The following is a 20,940-nucleotide window of genomic DNA, read 5'->3' as shown; positions in this document are numbered from 1 at the left end:
CTCAGCATGGGATCATTTCAAGTTCCAGGCATATACAGAAAATAGCATCCCGTTTTCTTTTCTCCCTTATCCAACGGGCAATGAATAAGAAGATGACGCTTTAAAGCAGAGGTGTCAAACTCAATTTCACTGAGGGCCGCATCAGCATTGCAGTTGCCCTCGGGGGCCGGGTGGGCGTGGATGGAGTGGGTGTGGCCTACTTGGTGGGTTTGGATGGAGTGGGTGTGGCCTACTGGGTGGGCATGGATGGAGTGGGTGTGGCCTACTGGGTGGATGTGGCCAGTTCTACATCATTTGCGTCAAGGGTGCCTGTGGGGGCCTGGGCAGGAGTGGGACAGATCTGAGGATGTCTGGGAGAAAGGGGTGGGACCGGGGCAAGCATCAAGGCATGGTGCATTTCTTCATTCTTCACAAAGGGTGACACCTCCCCAGCATGCACCCAGGGGGTGGGGCTAACACGGCAGAGGCTGGTTCCTCGCTGTTTCTGGACGGCCTTGTGGAGCTAAGACTGAATGCATTTCAGCATAGATGGCCACCACAAAATTGTACATTGGCTCCCGGCCGGCCTGGGCCAGGGCCAAGGCAGAGGGGGCCGTTCCCTCACTGTTTCCAGAATGGCTTCACGGGCCACATGAAACCACTTCACAGGCCGCATCCGGCCCCTGGGCCTTGTGTTTGACATGTCTGGCTTAGGGAGTTTGTGGTGCCATGGAATTGGCTTAGTCTTGGGCAACAAAAAATTAGCTACCGGTTCTGCCAAAGTGGTGCGAATCGGCTGAATCCCACCACTGGAAGAGTCCCTTTTAATATTGCTTCCTTCAAAAAGCGGTGACTCAGAAATTCTGGGAGTTGAAGTCCATGAGTCATAAAAGAGACAAGGTTACCTACCCCTGGTATAGTTGGTCTGGATGCTCCTGGGGCCCCCTTGTCCCACCACCTCCTGTGCTTAAAGTGATTCAGGCAGGCTATGGGGGGGCAGGCTATGGGTGGGAAACCCACCCTTTTCCCTGGTGCTCAGAATTCTGGGAGTTCAAAATCAGACAGGACTTTATTTTTCACTACTTCCTCACTTGAGATGACCAGCCCTTCTTGACTGGTGTCTTGAAACCATTCATTCCCTTTCCAATAAAACAGAAAAGAGAATGGGGTTCTTGCTTGTCTCACTGGTACAGCCTTTTTCTGCCCTTTCGTTGAGCGAGGAGTGGCTTTAATCCTGAGAAAAAGATGTGTTTCTGCCTGGTGTCGAACCAGGGACCTTTTGCGTGTGAGGCAAATGTGATAACCACTACACCACAGAAACTACAGATATGGCCTACTCTCAGCTAGGATGCCCATATCTTTTGCTGGTCCTCCCAGTCTGACATCTACAGCATCAGAGGGATTAAGGCGATGATATTTCTTATGCTTCCTCCTCCTTTTGCATTTTGGAAGGTAAAAGCAATACAAATGTTTGAATCCTAGTGACAAAAAGCACTGACAGTGTGAGAACTGAAGCCTTCAGATGAAAAGGCAAGTACAACAGCAATCTATCACCGTCATCTTGGGATCATCTCATCAAGCAGGCCGTCCCTGGGTGGGCTAACCCCTTGCGCCACAGAGACTTGGCACAGGGATTGGCATCAGCCTCCCTCAGTCAGGAGATTCATACCTGGTGCCAGGGCTTCTTTTTGGCTTTTGTAGCGTGGCTTTTTTCCCTCCCACTGAAAGTTAAATATGAAGGGGATGAATTGTTAATGCATTCATATGAGAGCTTAGATTCCCACACTGTCAATGCTTTTTCCTACTGAGGCATAAATATGACCTCCAAGGTCCCTTCCAACTTTTATTATTATTATTATTATTATTATTATTATTATTATTATTATTGATCATCGTGGATGGAGTGGGTGTGGCCTACTTGGTGGACGTGGCCAGTTCTACATCATTCGCATCAAGGGTGCCTGTGGGGGCCTGGGCAGGAGTGGGACAGATTTGAGGGTCTCTGGCAGAAGGGGGCGGGCCTGGGGCAAGTGCCAAGGCATGGTCCACCGGGGCAAGTGCCAAGATGGCCACCACAAAATTGTACATTGGCTCCCGGCTGGCCTGGGCCAGGGCCAAGGCAGCGGGGGCAGTTCTCTCACTGTTTCCAGGATGGCTTCACGGGCCACATGAAACCACTTCACGGGCCGCATCCGGCCCCCGGGCCTTGTGTTTGACATGTCTGCTTTAAAACTATTGATCAACCAGGGCTAGTCATCCCAAGCCAGCCGCTAGAGAGCACAGGCCCTAAGAGTTTGATGGCTTCGCATTTTGCAGCACTAAAGAAAAATGGCAATTTTCCATTTCTAGTCTGTCCTGGTCCTGGTCACCATCTAAACTGGGTAATCTTCCAGGACAGGAGAGTTTAAACCCAGCAATTTCTGGAACCAGGTTTAGAAATTTGCTATTTGACAAGCCTGATGGGCCAAAATGGGCTGAGAAGAACCAGGCTTTTAGCAAGAGAGAGAACTTGCCATTCCATGTTGCTTAACTGCTATTTCTCTATTTCTTTTTTTTTTTTACTAACTGTAGATAAATCTCTTTTTTTGTTTTTGCACTATCACCTGCAAATCCAGACTAATAATCTCTTCAAACCACGGGAATCTATATTTTAGTTCCCTTAAATTCTCTAAAGATCTTAAGTTTACTACTCATATTTCCTGCTGTTTTTTTCCCCTATACAACAGCTAAATAAAACTATTTTTGTCTTTTTTTAATTTTGGCCTCCTGTTATTTGAGCTCTGTATTTACTTTTCAGTATTTGCCTTCCTTCATTTTGTAATTCCACTTTTTTCTCCAGACACATTAGAGACCGGTTCTCCCATTCTCCATCATAGCGTCTTTCTAAAACATCCATGAGTTTGATTTTTTTTTCTTCATTTTGGGATCTGTTTTATTTTGATATCTCTTTTTCATCAGGATCTTTTCTTCAGGATATTATTATTACAGGCTGCCTCTTAGTGCTTCCAGCCACCCTTAGCTGCCCAGAGGCATGAATTTGAGAATGGCAGTTGTAATACTTCAACTCACTAAATAACCATACAAATCTTGATTTTCCTCACCCATCACTTCTCTGCCAGCCCCCACATCTTCCCTCATTTCAGGCCTAGGTTTGCTAACAGCCACAAGATACAGGCTGTATTTCAAACAGAAGCTCCTATTTCTTGTCTGTTGACTGCCCTACCATTTCTGACAGGATTTTTGCTCATTTTTGAGGCCTCCTTGAATCTTTACAGAGAAGCTGCTCTTAAGGAAAACGACTTTTGAGGCTCCACAGAGATTTCCTCAATGTTGACAAGATCACAGAAGGTTCTTGGACATTTAAAAGAGGAAAATCTAGAAACTGCCACTTCCTGGAGAGGCCACCCCCTTTCTTTATAAAACCCTAATAAGACCACATGTGGAATACTGCAATCAATTTTGGTCACCCTACTACAAAAAAGATGTTGAGACCTTAGAAAAAGTTCAGAGAAGAGCAACTAAGATGATCCAAGGCCTGGAGACTAAAACATAGGAAGAACAGCTGTAGAACTTGGGTTTGGCTAATTTTAAAAAAAGAAAAAACAGGGGAGACATGATAGCAGTATTCCAGTATTTGAGGGGCTGCCACAAAGAAGAGGGGGTCAAATTATTCTCCAAAGCACCTGAAGGCAGGACAAGAAACAATGGTTGGAAACTGATCAAAGAGAGAAGCAACCTGGAATTAAGGAGAAATTTCCTAACAGCGAGGACAATCAACCAGTGGAACAGCTTGCCTCCAGAAATCGTGGGCGCTCCATCACTGGAGATTTTTAAGAGGAGACTGGACCGTCACCTGTCTGAGATAGTATAGGTTCTCCTGCTTGAGCAGGGGGCTGGACTAGAAGACCTCCAAGGTCCCTTCCAGCTCTATTCTATTCTATTCTATTCTATTCTATTCTATTCTATTCTATTCTATTCTATTCTATTCTATTCTATTCTAGCCTAGCCTAGCCTAGCCTAGCCTAGCCTAGCCTAGCCTAGCCTAGCCTATTCTATTCTATTCTATTCTATTCTATTCTATTCTATTGTCAGAATCCAATTATATTTCATCTTTAATTATCAAATATAGAAACTCCCAATTCTGCCTTCTCTGGATTCTGCCATCAGAGGGAGAGAAGGGGGAGAACAAAGGGGCTTTATGGCCCTCACTTCCTTCAGTACACTTCAAAGAGCTGAATGCTGAATGTGTGTTTATTGTAACATCAAAGCGTTAGCACTAGAGGACCTTACAAAGAAGGGTATTTGCCTTTCAGGTAGTTATCTGAAGTCTCCATCCAGACGGAAGAAAGAAGAAAGGGGGTGGAATTGTGATACTTGAAACTATCACTGGAAGGGGGGTTGATGGGGTGGGACTACTGGGGAACCCCTTAAAACCTTGAATGGGAGAGCTTGAACCCCAAGTCCTGTCTAGCATGCCTGCAACCATTTTCTCTTAATAAAGGATTCCTGTTGGAAGACTTATTCCAAGAGTTCTGTCTTCTTAAGATGCAAAGTGGGGTGGGTCCTTACATCTATTCTATTCTATTCTAGCAGAGTTTTCTGAGATTATGAACTCCTAGGGCCAGTTATTCTATTCTTCCAGGGCATGTATTTGGGGCAATTTTTTCACTCTCATTTTCCAACTTCAGTGATGGACACTGTGGTCTGCTAGGTTGAGAGTGCAGTATGATAATTCATTTCTGTCTCTGTGCTCTTCCCTTCTTTCTCATGTCACACCATGTCTAGAAATCCTTAGAAGCTGTGACTGAATATTCCAAGGGGAGGAAAGATTCTTCCAAACCCTCTCAAGAGTTGCTGTTCAGGGAGAGCTTCCAGAAGTCAGGACACCCTGCCAGGTAACAGAAGTAATTCTCGTGTAATGTGAGGCTTAATATCTAGCTGATTCTTTTGCTCATTTTCACTTGAGTCTCTCTCTCTCTGGTTCCTTTTTTAACCATCTGCTTCCACCATTTTCTGTCCCTCACAGAGAATAGAAAGCTCTCCTTGGTATTTTTAGAATCACCTCCTTTTCATGATAGAGCTGAAAGAGTGGGTGAAATTCTGCCTCAAGTAGGAGAAGAAATATCAGAAAGGTCCATGAATCTGGGCGGGGGGGGGTTCATTTTGTTCTGGAATTCAGTTTATAATAGTCATGTTTCTAAGCAACAAATTTTGGATCAGATCATTGAAAATTCACACTTGGCTTAACCTACCTGTCCCTTCTGATAAGCTTTACACTACACATCCTCTTCACAACCTGTTTTCCTTGTTACCTTCTGGGAGCAGGCTTCGTGGTATCCGCAGCAGAACATCCATATTCAGACATAGTTTCATTCCATACAGCAGTGATGGCGAACCTTTTAGAGACCGAGTGCCCAAACTGCAACCCAAAACCCACTTATGCATCGTCGAGTGCCGGGTGGGCATGGCCCATTGGCTGGGTGTGGCCAGTTCGGTGGGCATGGCTGCGGTGGTAATAACAGACTGGGTGGGACTAAAAAGTTCAATCAATCAATTCCAACTTTGCAAGATCTTTTTTTTTCCCACGAGAAGTTGAAATTGACTGATTGAACCTTTTTTGTTTGCATACGATGGTGGAGGCCTAAAGCGAAAAGGTTTTCTAAAACCCAGCTGAAGGCCTAGGACTGGGGCGACGGTGCGAGTGCCCACAGAGAGAGCTCTGAGTGCCGCCTCTGGCACCCATGCCATAGGTTCGCCACCACTGCCATACAGCATTAACCTTGTAAACTCTCAAGCTTCCTCCTTCCGTTATATATCTAAGATGGACAGTGTTTAATATTTGTTATAATGTATATGTAGGGGTGTGGGTCTATACATATGTTGTATATAATATGTTTAGGTGTGTGTCATGTACGTGTTTCACTTTGAGGGCGGGCAACTAAATTTCATTTTTGATGTGTGCCGTTGTGCCCACAGTAAAAAAAAAATGACAATAAAGGTTATCTTTATCTTATCTTCATCTTTCTCTGCCCTCCTGCTTCAGGCTCAGATTTCATTGACCAGAAATTGTCTCAGATGGAGATCTTCCTTCTGTCTCCCAGGGTCATTCTCACTACCATTACAATCTTCCCCAACATCTTCATAAAGGTGTGGATTGGGGGAAAGAGTTTGTTCCCTCAATTGATAAATAAACCATTGGCAAAAAAAAAAAAAGTCAGATGGGTAATCCCTGTGTTTCCTTCCGCCTACTTTCGGAAGAATTGGAGCCATTGATTAGTAGTAGATTTAAGACCAACTGACCAAGAAAACTATTTTAATCGGCCTCATGAAAGGCATTCCGAGTCCTTCCAACTTGATCAGATGTGCTGCAGTTGTGCTGTCAGCCAAAAGCTCTGAGATCTCATTCTGAATTCTGCAGAAGATGCCCATTTTATTCATTAGATCTCTCTCCTTCATTTGCTGAAAGAAAACTCAAATTGTTCTTGGATTATCTGTTAATTGGGAAACTTCTTTCCTTGTTCAGGATGTTGTGTCCTTTGAGGAAGTGGCCGTGTATTTCTCCAAGGAGGAGTGGTCCCAACTGGATCCTGGCCAAAAAGCTCTCCACCGAGAAGTCATGTTAGAGAATTCCAGGAATCTGGCTTCTCTGGGTAAGAATCCTTATCTGTGCTTAGAATCATAGAGAAGTCATTGGGGGTTAGATGTAACCATCTGCTTTTGATAAAATATATTTGATAAAATAGCACTTTTTAGAATTTGTATCCTGCCTTCATAATGTTTTAGTACAGGTAATCCTTGACATACAACAGGCCATTTAACTAACATTTGAAATTATGACAGACCCCCTCCAAAAGCTACCTGTGACCCCATTTCAAGGTTAAGATGGCTACAGCAGGTTTGTGGTCATTCTCTCTGACAATGCACTACAGGTTCATCTGCAGCGCCCTCCCACTTCTCTTCCCCCATCTCACCCTGCCAAAACCTTTCAATGCTTGGGCCTGCTCCCCACACACCCATCTCACACCCATACCCACATTTGCCTTCTGAAGCTCTCCAGACCTCATATTGTAGAAGGAGGGCAGGCCATGTGTCCCAGGGCTGCAGTTTGAAGCAGTTTGTGTGGCAGCCACCATTTTGTCCCACCCATTTGTGGGTGGGCACAAAATGGCGGCTGCCACACAAACTGCTTCAATTTGCTGCCTTAGAGCCACCATTTTGTCCCACACATTTGTGGGTGGGCACAAAATGGCGGCTGCCATACAAACTGCTTCAATTTGCTGCCTTAGAGAAGTCTCCACAGTGCTGCAGAAGCTTCTGAATGCTGCAGAAGCCTTCTGCAGCACTGTGCAAAGTTTGTTACGGCAGCAAACCCAAGCGGTTTTTCCCTGCGCCCTGTGGATGGGACAAAATGGCCCCCATTTTTGAAACTGTGCTGCACAAAGAAGGAAATTATTCCGGTCCTCTGGAAGGCTTCAGAGAAGGGTGTTTGGCCTGGTGGAGTATAAACAAGGCCTAAGGCAGGGGTCTTCAAACTTGGCCCTTTTATGACATGTGGACTTCAACTCCCAGAATTCCTCAGCCAGGCAAGCTGGCTGAGGAATTCTGGGAGTTGAAGTCCATGAGTCATAAAAGGGCCAAGTTTGAAGAACCCTAAGGCCTCGGAAGACGAAGTGCAAGTGGGGAAAGCCCTGTTGGGACTCAAAGCATGGGAAGTGGAACATAGGATAACTCAGGGATGGGGGAGGCCTTGGGAGGGTAAGAACAAATGAGCCTTGGCCTGTACTAGACCCCCAATATCCTCCTCCACCCAGGAGGTATTCCACACTTTTTTTAACAACCAGAACATTGGTTTTATGTTTCATTGGGGAGAGCAGGAATGGGAGGATTGCTAGGTGACTCGTTTCATGTAATGATTTCTGCAAAATGGGCAGGCTCCATTATGGTTTATCTCCAGGACTACCTGTAAATAAGGCAGCGGAGATACCTAGTACTCCTTCCACCTCCTATTTTTCTCTGCAACAACTCTGTGACATGTGTGGGCTGAGAGAGACTGGCCCAGAGTCACCCAACTGGCATTCACGCTTAAGGTTAAGTTAGTCCTCAAGGCGTCCAGTTTCCTAGTGTGTTGCCTTAACCCCTAGACCAGGAATAGGCAACCTTGGCCCTTTTATGACTTGTGGACTTCAACTCCCAGAATTCCTGAGCCAGCCATGCTGAGGGGAAAGGTGTAGTAATCAGTGCTCAGTCATTGCAGGGTGGAAATATGGCTGACCGCCTTCGCAGTGTTTATCGCCTTTTATACAGACATTCAAATAGCATAAAGTAAGATGGCATCCGCATAGTAACAGCATTTCTATTGGTGAAACTCCTTACCAATCCTTAAGAATATAGAAGCCAGAGGCCCAAAACAGGGAGCAGTTGGCTGTAACATCCTGTTGGTGTAAGCTAGCTGATATCAGGCAGGTGAGGTCATTGTACCAGCCTGGGGTACTTTCCCACATTGCCATGGTGATTTGAAGGGATGAGATAATGTAGAGAGAAGAGGCACACAGGCTTTGGAGGGGCAGTTTGCTGCTCACGACCTCTACCTGGCCCCCATCTCTACAGAAAGGGAGAGGTTTCCAAGCTGAGCCATGCTGGCTCAGGAATTCTGGGAGTTGAAGTCCACGAGCCAAGGTTGCCTACTCCTGGTCTAGTCATTGGTTGCTGTATGGCTGCTATTCAAGACCTGATGCTATTGAACACCAATTATTCTTAGACATAATCTGAAGGTGGGTGAAGCAACTGACTGGCAAGTATAAACAAGACCTGGCAATGCCCTGAGAGGGACATTCCTTTCTCAGAAATGTGTCCACTTGGGCACTGAGTTCATCCCAAATTGGGGAGGAGGAGCTGTTGTCATCCAGAAAGTCCAGTTGGTGTTCAAAGACTCTGCTTTGTCCACAAGCGGAGATGAGGCTTTCATTGAAATTGGAGAGATGGTGCGTATGTTGCCGCCCCTGCACGATACGGTGTCCAGTGCATTTCAGGACTTCATGACACCATGTGACTGACCCAGGTCATCAGCACTGAGGGTGAAAGATTAGATCGGGATTTTGTCTTAGGTTCATTGTGACATGATACGGTCCTGATGTATGAACTGGGCGGGAACCCACTTGGAAATGCATACTTAGTTCGGATCTTCATATTGGTCAATAAAGCAGCCAAAAGATACCCATCATTTATGGGGCTAAACTTCCGAAGAAAAAGTTTGATCTCTAATCATTACCCTATTCTTGCTACAATTTTCATTTTTCTTTTTCAAGGCTTCAGTGGGCAGGAGAATGAGAATTGCAAGGAGGAACGCCAGGTGATCCATCCAAAAGAGGGGGAAAGGAGGTCTGCAGATCAGATGCAACCAAAGAGTGATGAGACAAACCAATCACAAAGCGGAATTAAAAAAGGTTTTCCTGAGGTTGTTTAGCTTACAAACCATAGAATAATCCATAGAGGAAAAAGACCATACAAATGTATGGAATGTGGAAAGGATTTTAGGAGAAAGGGTGATCTTACCTGCCATAAAAGCATCCACACAGGTGAGAAACCACATCAATGCAGGGCGTGTGGAAAGAGCTTTTATAAAGCTGATCATCTCATTTCCCATAAAAAGACACATTTAGAAGGGAAAGCATATACCTGCATGGAGTGTGGAAAGACTTTCTGTTCCAATTACTCTCTTAGAAGACATGAAAGGAATCTCAAAGGAGAATGACCTTATAGATCAGCGGTTCTCAACCTGTGGATCGGGACCCCATTTGGGGTCGAATGACCATTTCACGGGGGTCGCCAAACAACGCAGTCCGCCATTTTTTCCCTCTTTTCCTTAGCTGTGCTACTCCCTTTTATTTTATTGGCTTTTGAAAGCCAATAGAATAGACTCTCTTGAATAGAGTTTAATTCTATTGGCTTTCAAAAGCCAATAGGAATTGTCCAGGCTGTCTCTGCCCTGCTGAGCCCACCAAAAGTCCCATTCTGCAAACGGTGCTGCAAGGTGTCTGCAGCGAAGGTGAGCTGTCTGGAAGTTTCCACCCCTCCCTGCTGAGCAACTACTAAAAATGTAAGTAAAAGAGGGCCAGGGGTGGGAGGTGGGAGGCCGGCGGGCGCAGGGAGGGTTGCTGGCGCACGTGGGGCCCGGCGGGTGCCTTACCTCCCTTGGGCTGGGCCAGCTGGTGGCCCAGCCAGTGGTCGGCCTGCGCCGTCTCTGCTACTTGCCAGCTATGCCTCGGCCGGTGCAGGGGGCGGCACCACGCATGCGCGGCGCTCCCGGGCAGGGAAAGTCCTCGACTTATGACCGGTTGGGTAGTCCTCGACTTATGACCGGTTGGGGGGGTTGCGGCATTTAAAAGGTTGAGAACCACTGTTATAGATGCATGGAATGTGGAAAGTCCTTTACTAGTAGTACTCATCTTACTTACCACAAGATGATCCACACAGGAGAAAAGCCATATAAATGTGTGGAATGCAGAAAGGATTTTAGGAGGAACGATGATCTTACCCGCCATAAAAGGAAACACTCGGGGGAAAAGCCGTATCAGTGTAATAAGTGTAGGAAGACATTTGCTCACCATAGTAGTCTTACTGCTCATGAAAAGGTCCATACAGGAGAGAACCTGTATAAATGTATGGAATGTGGGAAGAGCTTTAACAGAAGTACTTCTCTGATTCACCATAAAGCTATCCACACAGGGGAGAAATTACATCAATGCCAGGAGTGCGGGAAGAGCTTTAGATTCAGAAGTGATCTTACTAGGCATAAAAGGATCCGCTCAGTGAAAAAGCCATATCGATGTAGGGAGCATGGAAAGAGCTTCTGTGACAATGGGTCCATTGTGAAACGTAAGAGTATCCACACGGGAAAAGCCATCTAAATGTGTGAAACATAGAAAGGGGTTTAGGAAGAATTGTGCTTTTACTTTCCATTAAATCAGCGGTTCTCAACCTGTGGGTCGGGACCCCATTTGGGGTCGAACGACCATTTCACGGGGGTCGCCAAACAACACAGTCTGCCATTTTTTTTCCCTTTTCCTTAGCTGTGCTTCTCCCTTTTATTCTATTGGCTTTTGAAAGCCAATAGAATAGACTATCTTGAATAGAATCTAATTCTATTGGCTTTCAAAAGCCAATAGGAATTGTCCAGGCTGTCTCTGCCCTGCTGAGCCCGCCAAAAGTCCCATTCTGCAAACAGTGCTGCACCAGTTGAGTAGTCCTCGATTTACGACCGGTTGAGTAGTCCTCGACTTACGACCGGTTGGGGGTTGCGGCATTAAGAAGGTTGAGAACCACAGCATTAAAGGATCCACATGGAATTAGCCCTATCAATGGAGTGTGGAAAGAGCTTGAGAAGCTGTAGCTTTCATTTATGATAAAAAGGATCCACATAGGGAAGCAGCCATATTGATGCAGGGAGCACAGGAAGAGCTTCAATACAAATAGCTGTCTAAAATCTCATGCAAGGATCCACTTCAGTAACAGTCCACATTAAAACGAAATCTACTTCAGTATCCATGCATAAATTACCTTTCTAGGCCAGATTCGAAGAAGGCGAATTCTAAATCCTGACTCTGGTTTTTTGCTGAGTAGGAGGTTGCAAAGAAGAAGTAACAGTGGAGATTAAGGAAATTAATTGCCCAGTCAGCAATGTGTCCTGCCTATTAGTTAACAATTGCAGATTCCTCAATTATTTGAAGGAACTCCCATTTGAACAACATATCCCTGCTATGTCTCAGGAATTGGAAACTTGATCAGCATTCCCCCCTTTAGAGCAGATGTGCGGGCTGGAATATAGCCCTCACATCCCTGTCTAGAGTTTCAAGTTGTTCTTCCTTTCCTTAATCTTGTCACAATCTGCGTTTCCACAGAGTTCCCCAACTTTTCCAGCTTGGCGGCCCGGAAGGAAAGGGAGCAGCAGGGAAATTGTGTGCGCGGCCCCCGCACGCATGTGCAAACAAGCACGCGCGTGACGCTGCTAGCATCCCCGCACAGCGGTGCTACTATGAGTGGGATGGGGCTCGCCAGCTATTCCCAGGGCCCAGCATGGCTGGCTCAGGAATTCTGGGAGTTGAAGTCCACAAGTCATAAAAGAGCCAAGGTTGCCTACCCCTGGACTATGGTGATGCACTCTACATGGGGCTACCCTTGAAGACCATTTGGAAGTTACAAAGTGCGGCAGCACAGGCAGTTCTCAAGGCCCATGAGTGCCAGCCAGAGTTACCATGTAGTAAGGTAGGTGTATAGATAGATAAGTAAATAAATAATCCAACAAGATGTATAATTAAGAGCCGAGGTGGCGCAGCAGTTAGAGTGCAGTACTGCAGGCCCCTTTAGCTGACTGTGTTCAGCAGGTCAGCGGTTCAAATCTCACCGGCTCAAGGTTGACTCAGCCTTCCATCCTTCCGGGGTAGGTAAAATGAGGACCCAGATTGTTGGGGGCAATGTAAATATATATATATATATATATATATATTTTCGGGTTTTCTCCCGCGTAAAATTGGAAGTGTCTTGGCGACGTTTCGACGAAGTCCCATTCGTCATCTTCAGGCTGGTGCTTTCAGCTTCGTGCTTTGAGCAGCAATATGTGGTCTTAGTGTACACCGCTTAGAGAGTGCTTGCACTTAAAGCGGTATATAAGTCTCATAAAATAAATAAATAAATAAATTGTGGGTTTCTTTTATTCCTTCTCTTCTTGACTTCGCTGGGGCTCAGCGGCGAATTCCCAACAAAAGCTGTTTCAATCATGGCTGCCGGGAAAGGAGCATCCAGAAGCCAAGCCCTTCATCCGCACCGGATTATCTCTTGGAGCCAACTACTAATCCAGTCTGGAAATGGAGGTCCCAGAATCCCCAATCCCCATTCTGAGAGCTTCCAAGCTAACACAATTTGGGCAATGCTGGGGAGGGGAGGGGACTCTCACCCCCTGCTTGTTAGGCCTCTTCCTTGATGGAGGCTCCGGGTATCAGCTTTGAACCGATGGCCTTTCGCCTTTGGGATGTTGGAGAAAGAGTATGTAAGCCTCTCATCCTCTAGACCAGTGGTTCTCAACCTTTTTAATGCCGCGACCCCCAACCGGTCGTAAGTCGAGGACTACCCAACCGGTCGTAAGTCGAGGACTTTCCCTGCCCAGGAGCGCCGCACATGCGTGGTGCTGCCCCCTGCGCCGGCTGAGGCGTAGCTAGCAAGCGGCAGAGACGGCACAGGCTGATCACCAGCTGGGCCACCAGCTGGCCCAGCCCAAGGGAGGTAAGGCACCTGCCCAGCCCCACGCGTACCAGCAACCCTCCCTGCGCCCGCTGGCCTCCCACCTCCCACCCCGGGCCCTCTTTTACTTACATTTTTAGTAGTTGCTCAGCAGGGAGGGGTGGAAACTTCCAGACAGCTCGCCTTCGCTGCAGACAACTTGCAGCACCGTTTGCAGAATGGGACTTTTGGCGGGCTCAGCAGGGCAGAGACAGCCTGGACAATTCCTATTGGCTTTTGAAAGCCAATAGAATTAGACTCTATTCAAGAGAGTCTATTCTATTGGCTTTCAAAAGCCAATAGAATAAAAGGGAGTAACACAGCTAAGGAAAAGGGGAAAAAAATGGCGGACTGCGTTGTTTGGCGACCCCATGAAATGGTCGTTCGACCCCAAATGGGGTCCTGACCCACAGGTTGAGAACCGCTCCTCTAGACTAGAGGTCCCCAACCCCTGGTCCACCCCCTCCCCCGTGGACCGGCACTGGGCTGTGGCACACCAGAAACCGGTCCGCGCAAACAAGCCAAGCCCCATCCGTGGGATGCAGGCAGTACACGACACCCCTTCCGGTCATTGGAAAAACCTCTCTCCACGGAATCGGTCCCTGGTGCTCAAAAGGTTGGGGACCTCTGGAGCAGACATTCAGGGAGATGCCAAGACCAGAGCTGCCATCTGCAACAACTCAACTGGAAGATAGTAAGCCTGGCAACCTTGGCAATGTTGGGTGCTCTGAGAAAAACTTGAGGAAGTCTCTCCACCCCGCATCTGGCCCCTCTTTTGCTTGAAAACCCGGGTGGTGGAGCTGAGGTCTCTGCAGGCCACCATCAGTTGGGGTTTTCCAAACAGGGAGAATGTCTCAACGGGAGAGATTCTCTGGGTCTCTTGCAACCCTCCCCCCACACGGGAACTGAGACTTGAGTTGATGTCCCTTCCAAGGAGGAGTGGAGGGATGAAGGCCCCCCCTTTGTCCTTCCCTGGTGGTCTAGTGGTCAGGATTCAGCGCTTTCACCGCTGCGGCCTGGGTTCGATTCCCAGCCAGGGAAAGCTTTTGTTTGTAAACATCCATCATCCTGCGGGTGGAATTTTCAGGAAGGGCTGAAAATAGGCTGAACTGGCCAAAAAAAATGCCCAGCCTTTCCTTTTCTTGGTGGGGCTTTCCCTCATCCTACCCCATCCCGCCCTCAGATTCTCCTAGCAGGCTTGACACAAACTCCCTGCGACCAGCCTGCCTTGGACCTTCAGTTAGGGTAGATGACAACGGTTGTCATCTACCCCAACTTGAAGGGGGCAAAGTTGTGATCCAATAGAGGGAAACAGGTGGGCGTCAGCACTTCAGTTAGGCTCAGGTGAAGCCATATTCCCACATCTCTGGAACACGAGGGGTCAAGGAGTCTGGCCATTAGGCAGGAGGACGAGGATGGTTTGAGTCTAGCCAGGAACACTTGCAGGTACCCTTACCTCGAGAAGATGGCCTGAGTGAGGAAGTTGAGGGACAGCTAATGCCCTGTGCTGTTCATACCTGGATTCCAATCCCATCTCTGTTGGCAAGAATGGGAAAACCAGGAATGCAGTGGATATAATTTACTTGGACTTCAGTAAGGCATTTGATAAAGTAGACCACAACCTACTACTTGATAAGATAGAAAAATGTGGCTTGGACAGCATCACCACCAGATGGATCCGTAGCTGGCTGACCGGCCGTACTCAGCGTGTGGTCCTCAATGGAACCTCATCTGCATGGAGGGAAGTGTGTAGTGGGGTGCCCCAGGGCTCTATTCTGGGACCAGTGCTCTTCAACATCTTCATCAACAAGTTGGACAAGGGGATAGATGGGGAACTCATCAAATTTGCAGACGACACCAAGCTGGCAGGAATAGCCAACACTCCAGATGACAGGCTTAAGATACAGGAGGATCTGGACAGACTTGAACACTGGGCGCTATCTATCAAAATGAAATTCAGTGGTGAAAAAAGTAAGGTTCTACATTTAGGCAAGAAAAATCAAATGTACAGGTATAGTATAGGGGGTACCTTGTTCAATAATAGTAACTGTGACAGTAACTGGAGTCCTAGTGGACAATCACTTAAATATGAGCCAGCAGTGTGCTGCAGCTGCCAAAAAAGCCAACACGGTGCTAGGCTGTATTAATAGAGGGATAGAATCAAGATCACGTGAAGTATTAATACCACTTTACAATGCCTTGGTAAGGCCACACTTGGAATACTGCATCCAGTTTTGGTCACCACGATGTAAAAAAGATGTTGAGACTCTAGAAAGAGTACAGAGAAGAGTAACAAAGATGATTAGGGGCCTGGAGGTTAAAACATACAAGGAAAGGCTGCTGGAATTGGGTATGTCTAGTTTAATAAAGAGAAGGACGAGGGGGGACATGATAGCAGTGTTCCAATATCTCAGAGGCTGCCCCGAAGAAGAGGGAGTCAAGCTATTTTCCAAAGCGCCTGAAGGCAGGACAAGAAGCAATGGATGGAAACTAACCAAGGAGAGAAGCAACCTAGAACTAAGGAGAAACTTTCTGACAGTTAGAACAATTAACCAGTGGAACAACCTGCCTCCAGAAACTGAATGCTCCAACACTGGAAGTTTTTAAGAAAAGACTGGACAGCCATTTGTCCGAAATGGTATAGGCTTTCCTGCCTGAGCAGGGGGTTGGACTAGATGACCTCCAGGATCCCTTCCAACTTTGTTATTATTTGAAATTTGAAATTATTTCTAGATTTTGCTTTCTGCTGACAATGCAAGATGATGTCCGTGCCAGCCATCGCTTCTCCTTTCTTCCCATTGAAAACAGAATCCGGGACGAAAACTTTGTCTGTACATCCTAGAAGGGCAAAAGGTGGAAGGAGACATGCGCCAGCCGGGACTTGAACCCGGGTCGCAAGATTGGGAACCCTGCATGATGCCCCTACACCACTGGCACAGCCATTGAGATCCTGTCTCGAGAGAAGCAGTAGTTATAGCCGGGCTTTCTCCTTTCCCGTCTGATGGGGGGAGAGAGGAGCACACTGTGCCTTGTGACAGAGAGATCTTATTGCTGTCTACCAGCCCCAGCTTAGGTGGGGGGAGCCGAGGGGGAGGCCTGTGCCAGGTCTCTGTGGCGCAAGGGGTTACCGCGTCTGGCTGTTAACCAGAAGGATGGTGGTTCGAGCCCACTCAGGGACGGCCTGCTTGATGAGTTGAGCGATAGATGAAGGTGATGGATTGTTTATCCATTGGGTTCTTCACCTTGGGGCTGCCGTTCCCAATCTCTCAATATATATTTTTTTCTGCCTGATTTAAATATTTAGCCATCTGCTCCATTAGCTTTACCTTCCAGAATGAAAAAGCAGAACAAGGCCCCAGGCCTGAGGGAGGAGAAATTGGGAAATTATTTCTACATTTTGATGCCTGCTGAGAATGCAAGGTCCGATCAATGCCAGCCTCAGCCTGTACACAGGTTGCAAGTTAAGAAAGCTGAGTGATGCTTTCACAGCGTTATACAACTGAGGGAATCTTGTTGGTTTTAGGACAAAAGGTTCCTGAGGAATAGAGAGGCAGCAGAAGCTGTTTGCGAGAGACGCAGGGAAAAAAAATCCTAGACAGACTTTCTAAAATCAGCTGCTTTTCTCTGTTGTTAACCTCCCAACATTTGCTGATGGCCATATCCACCCAGATGGGCAGATCATCCCTGAAGATCAATGGCTCCACCGTTCAGTGTAGAAGCACTGAACTGATCGCATGACCTCTTCAGCTAGGTCCCTTCCACTGGCTTGGTCCCTCAACAGTGAGAAACAGGTACAGCAGCGCCTGCATTTTCTGTGTCACATGAGAAAAGCACATCTTCCTTCCCCTGTCCTGACCACTTTCTACAGGGGGACGATTGAGAGCATCCTGTTGTACAGCATCACAGTCTGATTTGCTTCAGATAGGAAGGTGGTGCAGAGAGTGGTGAGAATGGCCGAAAAGACCATTGGCAGTTGCCTCCCTCCCATCCAGGACACAGCACAGAAGCGTTGCTTGAGCAGGGTCTGCAAGATTATCTGGGACACTACACATCCTCTTCACGACCTGTTTTCCTTGCTACCTTCTGGGAGGAGGCTTTGTGGTATCCACAGCAGAACATCCAGATTCGGCCAGAGTTTCATTCCATACAACATTGTGAACTTTCAAGCTTCCTCCTTCCATTATATATTCAAGATGGACTGTATTTAATATTTATTTCTTATGTATATGTAAGGGTGTGGGTCTATACATAGGTTGTATATAGTATGTTTTCGGTGTGTGTCATGTATGTGTTTCACTTTGAGAGTGGGCACCTAAATTTCATGTTTGACATGGGCTATTGTGCCCACAGTAAAAAAAATGACAATAAAGGTGATCTTATCAGTTTATCTTTGCTTGTGGCACAGATAAAATGGCTTTTATAGGGGGGGGATCTTTTCCAAAAAAAAAAAAAACACCAAAAGAACCCTTTCCTAAATTGCAGGATTTAATCAGCAGTTTGAGAATGCTGTAAATTTTGTTCCCACATCTTTCACTATATCACTGACCTCTGGAGGGCACAAATCTCTAAAAAAATCAGCTCTTTAAGCCCTCTTATACCATTGAATAGTAATAGTAATAAAGTTGGAAGGGACCTTGGAGGTCATCTAGTCCAACCCCCTGCTCAGGCAGGAAACCCTACACCATTTCGGACAAATGGCTGTCCAGTCTCTTCTTAAAAACTTCCAGTGTTGGAGCATTTACTGCTTCTAGAGGCAGGCTGTTCCACTGATTAATTGTTCTCACTGTCAGGAAGTTTCTCCTTAGTTCTAGGTTGCTTCTCTCCTTGATTAGTTTCTGCAAACACCAGTCTGGAATGGCCAGCAAAAGATCTGGACATGCTAGTTGAGAGCTACTCATATATCTGGTTTCTGTGGTGTAGTGGTTATCACATTTGCCTAACACGCAAAAGGTCCCTGGTTCGAAACCAGGCAGAAACATGCCTTTTTTTCCTCAGAATTGCAGCCATTTCAAGTTCCAAGCATGTACAAGAAATAGATTCCTCCCCTCCCAGAAAAAAAATCAAGAAACATCCCCTTTTCTTTTCTCCCTTATGCAAAAAGGAACGAGTAAGCAGAGGATGCTTCTAACTATTGACCAAAGAAGACAAAAGTCATCCCAAGCCAGTGATGGTGAAGCTTTTAGAGTCCGAATGCTCAAACTGCAATGCAAAACCCACTTATGCATCGTCAGGTGCCAGGTGAGTGTGGCCCATTGGCTGGGCGTGGCCTATTGGGTGGGCGTGGCTGCGGTGGTAATGGCAGACTGGGTGGGACTAAAAAGTTCAATCAATCAATTCCAACTTTGCAAGATCTTTTTTTTTCCCACCAGAAGTTGAAATTGACATTGAACCTTTTTTTTTTTTTTTTGCACACAGCGGCAGAGGCCTAAAGCAAAAAGGTTTTATAAAATCCAGCTGAAGGCCTAGGACTGGGCGACGGCGCGTGTGCCCACAGAGAGGGCTCTGCGTGCCGCCTCTGGCACCCCTGCCATAGATTCGCCACCCCTGTCCCAAGCTATCAGCTGCTAGACAGAACAGAAGCTGTAAGAGTTTTAGGGCTTCACACATTCTGGAGCACTATGGAAAAGTGGCAGTTTCCCCTTTCTAATCTGTCCTGGTCACCATCTAAACTGGGTGACCTTCCAGGACAGGAGAAATTAAATGCACCACCTTCTGGACCAGGACTAAGAATTTTGCTATTTGACAAGCCTGATGGGCCGTCCTCCTTGACTCAGTGGCTCACGGGTTCCCTTCTCCACAGGAGATACGAAACTTCCACCTGTGGATTCCTGATTGGTGAGGTTCCATCATCCGTTCTGTCAAAAGTTCCACCACACAGCCTTGATCCCAGCTAGGAGTACTTTAAAATCATTACAGGCCGTGAGGTAGTTGACTGTTGAGACAATGAATGAGGATTGTGTGAGTCTTTCTGTGTATCGATCTGCTCACTCATTTAGTCTCAGAAACCACCTTTGTTTTTCGTGACTAGAGGGTCCTTTCTGCATAAAACTGCTGATTCGGTCATGTTGTCTTTGCAAAAGGGAAAGAGGGAACTGTGCTAGGCAGGATTCGAACCTGGGATACAAGATTGGCAACCTTGGCAAGATTGGTACAATCATACAGAGCTGGCTCAAGAATGCTTTGCTTTTGATGTACCAAGAACCAGGGAAATAACCACTTGGTAGCCAGCCCTGAGTTTGCTGAGAATCTGGGAATCTTTTCTGACACCTGAAATTTGGAGAGGAGCGGAGGAAGACTCTGCCTGCCTTGTTTCTCAGATCCTGAGCATCAGGATCCCGAGCTCCTATTATGCTCTCCTCTACTTCTCCCTTTGCCTCTCTAGAGCCTGGGATCCCCAGTCATGCAATGGAGGGACGAAGGGGTTGGAACGTTGGAGCCTGCCTGCCCTCTTCCCAGCCATGGAAGTTTGCATCCTGTCAGCATCCCTGGAGATGAGCACTGCAAGAGTCCCCCTCCCTCAATGCTCCCTTGAAAGTAGTGCCTCTGAGGCTGAGCCACCTCCTGCCCTGCAGGTTGCCTGGTCACGGAAGAAGCCCCCCCCACATGGGCCACGGCTATGCCTGAGTTCCAGGAGTGCAACAGCAGCACCGTTCCTCCTTCCTCACGTGCAAAAGGTCAATGGGGCAGAAATATATATTTTTTTATCTCAGTGAATCCCAACAAAACTTCTTTCAAGACTAGTTAGCTGGGAAAGGAGCTTTGAAAACCCTCAGCTTTCACCTTCGTTGGACAATCATTTGGAATCCATCTGATCCAGCCTGAAAAAGCAGGTCCCAGAATCCCCCCATTCTGAGATCTAGCACATTTTGGGTGATGCCGGGGAGGGGGGGGTCTCCTCATGTCCCCCTTGTCAGCCCTCTTTCTCTTTGGATGGAGGATCCGGGCATCAGCTTTGGACTTCTGGAATGTTGGAGAAAAGGTGTATAATTCTCTAGGCCTCCAGAGGAGGGGATGCCAAGAGAGAGAGCTGCCAACTGCAGCTAATCAGCTGGAAGGTAAAGTATCTGGTGACCTTGCAAATGGTGGGAACTCTGAAAAACTTTCAAGGAAGCCACCCTCCCCATTGTCCCCCCCTTCTGCCTGAAAGCCTGGGTGAGCAGGACAGGGGCTCCTTCTCTGCAGGCCCCCAGTGGTGGGAGTGTCCAAGCAGAGAGAAAGTCTCCATGGAGGGGATGATCCTGCTCTACTGAAAACCTCTTTCTTGCAGTCAGAATTGATGCTCCTTCCAAGGAGAAGCTGGAGAGATGAGAACCAGCTCATCCTTCCCTGGTGGTCTAGTGGTCAGGATTTGGCGCTCTCACCGCCACGGCCCGGGTTCGATTCCTGGCCAGGGAAAGCTTTTTGTTCCCAAACCATCCATCATTCTGCAGCTGGAATTTTCAGGGAGGCTCATTTTCACAGCAAAATAGGCTGAAATTGGCCAGAAAATTGCCCTCCTTCCCTTTTTTCCCCCTTTTTCTTTCCCCCCATCCCACCCCACCCTCCGATCCTCTTAACAGGCTTGACAGAGTCTCCATCCAACCAGCTTGCCTTGGACCTTCAAAGAAGGCAGATGAGGACCGGAGGGATTGCAAGAGTCTTAGAGGGTGCTGTTGCGGTCCATTGGCTGCCAGCAGAGCTAGAGGAGGA

General features: G+C 47.2%; 5 non-coding genes across 5 annotated transcripts; 4 read left to right on the top strand and 1 right to left on the bottom strand.

Annotated features, from left to right (window-relative positions):
* Positions 1-1,227: 1,227 nt before the first annotated feature.
* TRNAV-CAC lies at positions 1,228-1,300 on the bottom strand. Its single transcript has one exon. It is a non-coding gene; the product is annotated as a tRNA-Val (tRNA).
* A 12,920-nt stretch (positions 1,301-14,220) lies between these two features.
* On the top strand, positions 14,221-14,292 carry TRNAE-UUC. Its single transcript has one exon. It is a non-coding gene; the product is annotated as a tRNA-Glu (tRNA).
* Positions 14,293-16,356: 2,064 nt separating this feature from the next.
* Positions 16,357-16,430, top strand: TRNAN-GUU. Its single transcript has one exon. It is a non-coding gene; the product is annotated as a tRNA-Asn (tRNA).
* Positions 16,431-18,156: 1,726 nt separating this feature from the next.
* TRNAV-AAC lies at positions 18,157-18,229 on the top strand. The gene has a single exon. It is a non-coding gene; the product is annotated as a tRNA-Val (tRNA).
* Positions 18,230-20,574: 2,345 nt separating this feature from the next.
* On the top strand, positions 20,575-20,646 carry TRNAE-CUC. Its single transcript has one exon. It is a non-coding gene; the product is annotated as a tRNA-Glu (tRNA).
* The last annotated feature ends 294 nt before the right edge of the window (positions 20,647-20,940 follow it).

The sequence above is a fragment of the Crotalus tigris genome, unplaced genomic scaffold (genome assembly GCF_016545835.1).
Source record: "Crotalus tigris isolate CLP2741 ecotype Arizona unplaced genomic scaffold, ASM1654583v1 scf7180000020145.1122116, whole genome shotgun sequence".
NCBI lineage: Eukaryota > Metazoa > Chordata > Lepidosauria > Squamata > Viperidae > Crotalus > Crotalus tigris.
Note: the sequence above shows the minus strand (reverse complement) of the source record. Positions and strands in the feature narration are given on the sequence as shown.